The following is a 9,605-nucleotide window of genomic DNA, read 5'->3' on the forward strand; positions in this document are numbered from 1 at the left end:
TAGAGTTACTTAATAGTCTATTTCTTATACCATATCTCTATCCCGTGAAATTCTCGAGCCAAAAGATGGATGCATATGCTGTGTTTCATTTTGCTAAATGATATCAATTAAATGGTGTATCAATTCCATAAATTGCATATAGCAATAAATAAATCAGCAAAATTCTTTCTAATATTTTAGATAGAAGAAATGTTTCTTCTATCTAAAATATTAGAAAGAATGTACCCTTCTATCCAAATCCAATTTGCATCGATAAAATAAATCCAAATTCCAGTAGTAGATGAATAATTGCAAATTTGTGTGTGTACGAGATTAGAATAACTTCAAAATAACTGACATAATTTTGTATTTTTCCTGATCAGAAAAATACATGAAAAAGAAAGGAGGTAGAAAAATTTTTGGATTTATGGTTAAAGAAGAAAAAGAAGAAAACAGGGGTTCTGTTGAATTTCAAGTATTCAGTTTCACCAATAAGATACGGAGACTTGCTTCACATTTGGAATTACACAAAAAAGATTTTTCATCGGAAAGAGGTCTACGAAGACTTTTGGGAAAACGTCGACGTTTGCTGGCTTATTTGGCAAAGAAAAATAGAGTACGTTATAAGAAATTAATCGGTCAGTTGAATATTCGGGAGCAGTAATTTAATCGTTCAAATTTTTTTCTTGTTTTATTATTTTTTTAGTAGTCTTATAGTAGTCTTAGATTTTTCATTTTGATGAGCCTCGCTTTGAGGAATTCATGGAATAATCCATTTTCATGGAATAATGAATTAAGGAAGAAAGGATATGAGTCTACCGCTTACAAGAAAAGATCTCATGATAGTCAATATGGGCCCTCAACACCCATCAATGCATGGTGTTCTTCGACTGATCGTTACTCTCGATGGTGAGGATGTTATTGATTGTGAACCCATATTAGGCTATTTACACAGAGGAATGGAAAAAATCGCGGAAAACCGAACTATTATACAATACTTACCTTATGTAACAAGGTGGGATTATTTAGCTACTATGTTTACAGAAGCAATAACAGTAAATGCACCAGAATTCTTGGAGAATATTCAAATACCACAAAGAGCCAGCTATATTAGGGTAATTATGTTAGAATTAAGCCGGATAGCTTCTCACTTGCTATGGCTTGGACCTTTTATGGCGGATCTCGGCGCACAGACTCCTTTTTTCTATATTTTTAGAGAGAGAGAATTAATATATGATCTATTTGAAGCTGCTACAGGTATGCGAATGATGCACAATTACTTTCGCATCGGAGGAGTAGCCGCCGATCTACCTTATGGATGGATCGATAAATGTTTAGATTTCTGTGATTATTTTTTACGCGGAGTTGTTGAATATCAACAACTTATTACACAGAATCCAATTTTTTTAGAGCGAGTTGAAGGAGTAGGTTTTATTAGCGGAGAAGAAGCAGTAAATTGGGGCTTATCGGGACCGATGTTACGAGCTTCTGGAATACAATGGGATCTTCGTAAAGTAGATCCTTATGAGTCTTACAACCAATTTGATTGGAAAGTCCAATGGCAAAAAGAAGGGGATTCGTTAGCTCGCTATTTAGTACGAATTGGTGAAATGAGGGAATCCATCAAAATAATTCAACAAGCTGTAGAAAAAATTCCTGGAGGACCTTATGAGAATTTAGAAGTCCGACGCTTTAAGAAAGAAAAGAATTCTGAATGGAATGATTTTGAGTATAAATTTCTTGGTAAAAAACCTTCGCCCAATTTTGAATTGTCAAGACAAGAGCTTTATGTAAGAGTAGAAGCCCCAAAAGGTGAATTAGGGATTTATCTAGTAGGAGATGATAGCCTTTTCCCCTGGAGATGGAAAATCCGTCCACCCGGGTTTATTAATTTGCAAATTCTTCCTCAGCTAGTTAAAAAAATGAAATTGGCTGATATCATGACGATATTAGGTAGTATAGATATCATTATGGGGGAAGTTGATCGTTGAAATGATAATAGATAGGGTAGAGGTAGAAACTATCAATTCTTTTTCGAAATTGGAATTATTAAAAGAAGTCTATGGACTGATATCGATTCTACCCATTTTGACCCTCCTTTTGGGAATAACAATAGAGGTACTCGTAATTGTGTGGTTAGAAAGAGAAATATCTGCGTCGATACAACAACGTATTGGTCCTGAATATGCTGGCCCCCTGGGCCTGCTTCAAGCTATAGCAGATGGGACTAAGCTACTTTTAAAAGAAGATATTCTGCCATCCCGAGGAGATATTTCTTTATTTAGCATTGGACCCTCTATAGCAGTCATATCAGTTTTATTAAGTTTTTTAGTTATCCCTTTGGGATATCATTTTGTTTTAGCCGATCTTAGTATTGGTGTTTTTTTATGGATTGCCATTTCAAGTATAGCTCCTATTGGTCTTCTTATGGCAGGATATAGCTCAAATAATAAATATTCTTTTTCAGGCGGTCTACGAGCTGCTGCTCAATCCATTAGTTATGAAATACCATTAACTTTTTGTGTGCTAGCAATATCTCTACGTGTGATTCGTTAAAATAGATCTTTTTCCTATAAAATCCATTAACTATTTATATTCCTTTTCTTATTTAGTATTTGGGTTGGTAAGTTAAACTAGATAGCTATATGAGTGAAACAAAACAGCTTAAAAATTTGTAGTAAAAAGAAAAAATCTCATTTCCTACGTACAAGAAAAAAGTGGAAGTAAACATAAGCAGTGTAAACTCTTTATCCCAAGGTTGATATTTTTTAATTAGTCATCATATCTTGAAGCGGCCAAGAATAAAGGATTCACGATATGGAATTCCATTACTAGAATACTCCTAGTTATTACTATAACTTAATAATCCATAAGAAGAATCCACCAAAAGTTAGTGAAGGGTTAGGAACACTAAAGTACATAAAGGATTAGTAATGGAAAATCTAAAACATTAGAGATTTTTGCCCATAAAAGGAATCATAATAAGGACTTGCAATTTGTAGAAATTATCAAGTAGTACTTTCTTCGGATTCCGATCCAGAGTATGTTCCCATTCACTTGTTAAGGAAATGGCTATCAAGAACGAATTAACCCTTTATCCATTTTTTCTTTTTGAATACCCCCTCCCTGGGGAAAGAAGAATAGTAAAAAAGATATGGAGTGCACTAGAAAAAATTTTCATTATTTCCTTCCTCTATCCATATTCATGCAGAATTGCTCATGAACTAATACCCAACTCTTTCCATTTATTAATTGAATTCCTATAACAAGTAACAAGTGTTTTATTCCAAGATTAAGTTATTACTGAACAAAGAAAAATTTTCATTATATTATAAAGGATGAGATCAATTCGGAAGCGCTTTTTCTTATTCTAGCAGACGGAATTCCTTTGGTCTAATTTAGGACTTTCAAATCTATTTATTTTATTTTATCTAATTCTATCTACGCCCCAGGGGCTAGGAACAAAACAGTCCTTTCTTTTTTCTGATCATAGAGAAGCCGTATGAAGCTAAGGTTTCATGTACGGTTTTGAAATAGCGGTGGGAACTGTGATGTTATCATCGACTATGATTATCTAACAGTTCAAGTACAGTTGATATAGTTGAAGCACAGTCAAAATACGGTTTTTTTGGATGGAATATTTGGCGTCAGCCTATAGGTTTTCTGGTTTTTTTAATTTCTTCTTTGGCAGAATGTGAAAGATTACCCTTTGATTTACCAGAAGCGGAGGAAGAATTAGTAGCAGGTTACCAAACTGAATATTCCGGTATCAAATATGGTTTATTTTATCTTGTTTCTTACCTAAATTTATTAGTTTCTTCTTTATTTGTAACAGTTCTCTACTTGGGCGGGTGGAATTTCTCTATTCCCTATATATCCTTTTTTGATTTTTTCCAAATGAATAAAGCAGTTGGAATTTTGGAAATGACAATGGGTATATTTATTACATTAACTAAAGCTTATTTATTTCTCTTCATTTCTATCACAATAAGATGGACTTTACCGAGGATGAGAATGGATCAGTTATTAAATCTTGGATGGAAATTTCTTTTACCTATTTCCCTGGGCAATCTCTTATTAACAACCTCTTCTCAACTTGTTTCACTATAAATAAGATAATACAATAATAGTAAGAATATTTTCAACACAAAAGCTCTCTCAAACAAGAGAAAGAAACATATCTTTTTCATAGATATTTAGAATGAATATGTTCCCTATGGTAACTGGGTTCATGAGTTATGGTCAACAAACAATACGTGCTACAAGGTACATAGGTCAAAGTTTCATAACTACCTTATCCCACACAAATCGTTTACCTATAACGATTCACTACCCTTATGAAAAATCAATTACACCAGAGCGTTTCCGAGGGCGAATCCACTTTGAATTTGATAAATGTATTGCTTGTGAAGTATGTGTTCGCGTATGTCCGATAGATTTACCCGTTGTGGATTGGAGATTTGAAAAGGATATTAAAAGAAAACAATTGCTTAATTATAGTATTGATTTCGGAGTTTGTATATTTTGTGGCAATTGTGTTGAGTACTGTCCAACAAGCTGTTTATCAATGACTGAAGAATATGAACTTTCTACCTATGATCGTCATGAATTGAATTACAATCAAATTGCTTTAAGTCGGTTACCAATCTCCATAATGGGAGATTACACAATTCAAACAATTAGGAATTCGTCTGAAAGTAAAATAAACAAAGAAAAATCTTCGAATTCAAGAACGATTACTGATTACTAAACTTTGATTTTGTCTTTTTGTTATAAAAATCTAATAATTCTTTATTAAACTTTAAAATTAAACTATAAAGAAAAACTACTGCTTATTGGAAATTATTTCTTATTTTAAATCAGACTAGATTTTCGTGATATAATATAATTTATAACTATACAGTTTATACACAAAAAAATACCCAAATCCTTTTTTCCTTCCTTGAATCCTTTAGTTTTAGTCAGTTCATGAAAAATTTTATACTATTAATTTCTTTTTATCCATAATGGATTTACCTGGACCAATACATGAGATTCTTATGCTATTTGGGGGATTTGTTCTTCTACTAGGGGGTCTAGGAGTAGTATTACTTACCAACCCCATTTATTCTGCCTTTTCGCTGGGATTAGTTCTTGTTTGTATATCCTTATTCTATTTTTTATTAAATTCCTACTTTGTAGCTGTCGCACAACTTCTTATTTATGTGGGAGCCATAAATGTCTTGATCATATTCGCTGTAATGTTCGTAAATGGCTCAGAATGGTCTAAAGATAAGAATTATTGGACTATTGGAGATGGGTTCACTTCACTCGTTTGTATAACTATTGTTTTTTCGCTAATGACTACTATCCCAGATACGTCGTGGTATGGAATTCTTTGGACTACAAGATCAAACCAAATAGTAGAACAGGGTCTCATAAATAATGTTCAACAAATTGGAATTCATTTAGCAACCGATTTTTATCTTCCGTTTGAACTCATTTCCATAATTCTTCTAGTTTCTTTAATAGGTGCAATTACTATGGCTCGGCAATAAGAAAACTTAGAAAAAGTACAAATTATAAGAATTGCAAATCTAAAATAAATAACTAAAGAATCACAATTTTGATTTAGTAAAATCCATCTACTGCCAACAAATACCTCCTTTATTTTCTCTTTTGTTGTGTAATTGTTCTATTGTAATTAATTGAATCGGTTCAATTCTTGCCCTCATATTGAAATGAATCGAGATTGATAAGGAGTTAGTTAATGATGTTTGAGCATGTACTTTTTTTGAGTGTCTATTTATTTTCGATTGGTATCTATGGATTGATCACAAGCCGAAACATGGTTAGAGCTCTAATATGTCTTGAACTTATACTGAATTCAATTAATCTAAATCTCGTAACATTTTCTGATCTATTTGATAGTCGCCAATTAAAAGGAGATATTTTCGCAATTTTTGTTATAGCCCTTGCGGCTGCTGAAGCCGCTATTGGACTATCCATTCTTTCTTCCATCCATCGTAATAGGAAATCCACTCGTATCAATCAATCTAATTTATTGAATAATTAGAATTTTGAATAATTAGACATAGAATCCTCTAAACAAAGGCGCACATATTAAAATAAATAGAAATCAATACTATTTTCTTAGTATTATTTGAGAATATCCATTTTTTTTAGTAGATTATTGCTTTTTTTAGTAGATTATTGCATAGTATTCTTTTTCACTTAAATGAATTTTTGTATTTGTAATTCATTGATATTGCAATTTGAATATTGCAATAATTTATATTGAAAAGACGATAGCCAATTTATTGGCTAATTCGAATTCGTCTGTACAATTCGTAAAATTCTTTCTTATTTCTTATTGTTGAAATCCAAAATTAAAGTCTCTTGGCTCTCTTCACGCTTTCTCACAAACAGATTAAAAAATAGATTTTTATTTTTGAAGTTTGGATAAACCATTGCTTCGTCTGGTGTCTACAATACATATGACTCATTATAGTACTAATTTCATTTTTACCAGATCGAAAAATTTTATGTTGAAAAGAAAAATTTATAGATCCAATGTCACATTCCGTAAAAATTTACGATACATGTATAGGATGCACTCAATGTGTACGAGCTTGTCCAACAGATGTATTAGAAATGATACCCTGGGATGGATGTAAAGCCAAGCAAATTGCTTCCGCGCCGAGAACCGAAGATTGTGTGGGTTGTAAGAGATGTGAATCTGCCTGCCCGACAGATTTTTTAAGTGTCCGCGTTTATTTAGGGCCTGAAACAACACGTAGCATGGCTCTATCTTATTGATACGTTACAAAAAACTTCACTCGAATCGTCTGATTCCTCTTTACCGAAGAAGCCTGTGCTCGAAATAATCGAGCACGGGCTTTTCTGGTCAAAACGTATCTTGTCTTTATCACTTTATCATGAGTTATTTTCCTTGGTTAACAATACTTGTTGTTTTGCCGATATTTGCAGGTTCATTAATTTTCTTTTTACCTCATAAGGGAAACAAAGTCGTTAGGTGGTATACTATATCTATTTGTTTATTAGAATTCCTTCTAATGACTTATGCGTTCTGTTATCATTTCCAACTGGAGGATCCCTTAATCCAATTAAAGGAGGATTATAAATGGATAGATGTCTTCGATTTCCACTGGAGATTGGGAATCGATGGACTTTCATTAGGATCTATTTTATTGACAGGATTTATCACTACTTTAGCTACTTTAGCAGCTTGGCCAATTACACGGAATTCGCGATTATTCTATTTCCTGATGCTCGCAATGTATAGTGGTCAAATAGGATTATTTTCTTCGCGAGACCTTTTACTTTTTTTTATCATGTGGGAGTTAGAATTAATTCCTGTTTACTTACTTTTATCCATGTGGGGGGGGAAGAGGCGTCTATATTCAGCTACAAAGTTTATTTTGTATACTGCAGGCGGTTCCATTTTTTTCTTAATCGGAGTTCTGGGTATGGGCTTATATGGTTCCAACGAACCAGGATTAGATTTGGAAAGATTAATTAATCAATCATACCCTGCAACCTTGGAAATACTTTTATATTTTGGCTTCCTTATTGCTTATGCTGTCAAATTGCCGATTATACCCCTACATACGTGGTTACCAGATACCCATGGGGAAGCACATTATAGTACATGTATGCTTTTAGCGGGAATATTATTAAAGATGGGAGCATATGGATTGATTCGGATCAACATGGAATTGTTACCTCATGCTCATTATCTATTTTCGCCCTGGTTAGTAATAATAGGAGCGATCCAAATAATCTATGCAGCTTCAACTTCTCTTGGTCAACGAAATTTCAAAAAAAGAATAGCTTATTCCTCTGTATCTCACATGGGTTTCATAATTATAGGAATTGGTTCCATAACCAACATTGGACTCAATGGAGCTATTTTACAAATATTATCCCATGGATTTATTGGTGCTACACTTTTTTTCTTGGCAGGAACCGCTTCTGATAGAATGCGTCTTGTTTATCTCGAAGAACTGGGGGGAATATCCATCCCAATGCCTAAAATTTTTACCATGTTTAGTAGCTTTTCAATGGCTTCTCTTGCCTTACCAGGAATGAGTGGTTTTGTCGCAGAATTAGTAGTATTTTTTGGACTAATTACTAGTCCAAAATTTCTGTTAATGCCAAAAACACTAATTACTTTTGTAATGGCAATTGGAATGATATTAACTCCTATTTATTTATTATCTATGTTACGCCAGATGTTCTATGGATACAAGCTATTTAATGTTCCAAACGCAAATTTTGTGGATTCTGGACCACGAGAACTCTTTATTTTAATCTGTATCTTTTTACCAGTAATAGGAATTGGTATTTATCCAGATTTTGTTCTCTCCCTATCCGTTGACAGGGTAGAGGCTCTCTTATCCAATTATTATCCTAAATAGGTTTGCTTTTTTTTACTCGTCTGCTCTATTAATGCAGAAATAAGTAAAAAAGTATAATTAGATCTATCTCGAATTTTTGAGAACCCTTTGAGAAGGCGTTCAAGGGGTTCTCAAATAAAACATAAAAGTAAAAACCTTCATTTCATGAAGGTTTTATTTTATGTAATCATTTAGGTGTTAATGTAAACGAACCATAACTATGTAAGCCTATTCCTAATAGATTTATACCAAAATAACAAATCCAAATTATAAGAAATCCTATCGAAGCTATAAGTGCAGAATTCGTACCCTTCCAATTTGTATTTGTTCTACTATGTAAATAAATTGCGAATATGGTCCAAGTAATAAATGCCCAAGTTTCCTTAGGATCCCAATTCCAATAGGATCCCCAGGCCTCATTAGCCCATACTGCTCCACAAAGAATACCTACGGTTAAAAGGGTAAATCCTAGGCTAATGACACGATAACTCCAAGAATCCAAACGCTCCGTTAATTGATATTTGTAATAATTTGGAAATGAAGGGACAGAGGTTCTTTTTAAAGCACTTCTTTTTGCATAAAAATATTTAATATCACTAAAGAAAAATGTTTTATTTAAAACATTTTTTTTCTTTTTAGAAAAGAAATGGAAATTATTTCGAAATCTAATGATTAGAATAGCGGCAGATAATAAGGATCCGCACAAAAGAGTTGCATAGCTTAATAACATCATACTGACATGCATCATTAACCACTGAGATTGTAGAGCAGGTACTAGTATCGTGGATTGATGCATTTCAGTTAAAAGACCCGATGTGGCAAAGCCTTGCGTTAAAATAGTACTTGGCGTAGTTATTGTGCTTAAATCATTTTTAGAGTTCTGTATTTTAGGAATGGTATGAAGAATATACAGGGCCCATGAAAGGAAGATCAATGACTCATATAAATTACTTAATGGAAAATGTCCCGAGGAAGCCCAACGAGAAACTAAGAATCCTGTTATAGAGAAAAAAGTAACTATCATTCCTTTTTCTGACGAATCACGTAATCCTCCAAGTTCACGAACTAATAAGGTTATAAAATGAATCGTAATCACAATTGAAATCGTTGAGAAAGAGATATGAGTTAGTATATGTTCTAAAGTTGCAAATAGCATAAGGGGAAGGTCCCATTACAAAATTGTAAATTTCGAATTGATTTCTAATCTATTGTATTCTTTTTCAAGAA

This window comes from Aegilops tauschii, unplaced genomic scaffold, assembly GCF_002575655.3.
Source record: "Aegilops tauschii subsp. strangulata cultivar AL8/78 unplaced genomic scaffold, Aet v6.0 ptg000652l_obj, whole genome shotgun sequence".
Taxonomy (NCBI): Eukaryota; Viridiplantae; Streptophyta; class Magnoliopsida; order Poales; family Poaceae; genus Aegilops; species Aegilops tauschii.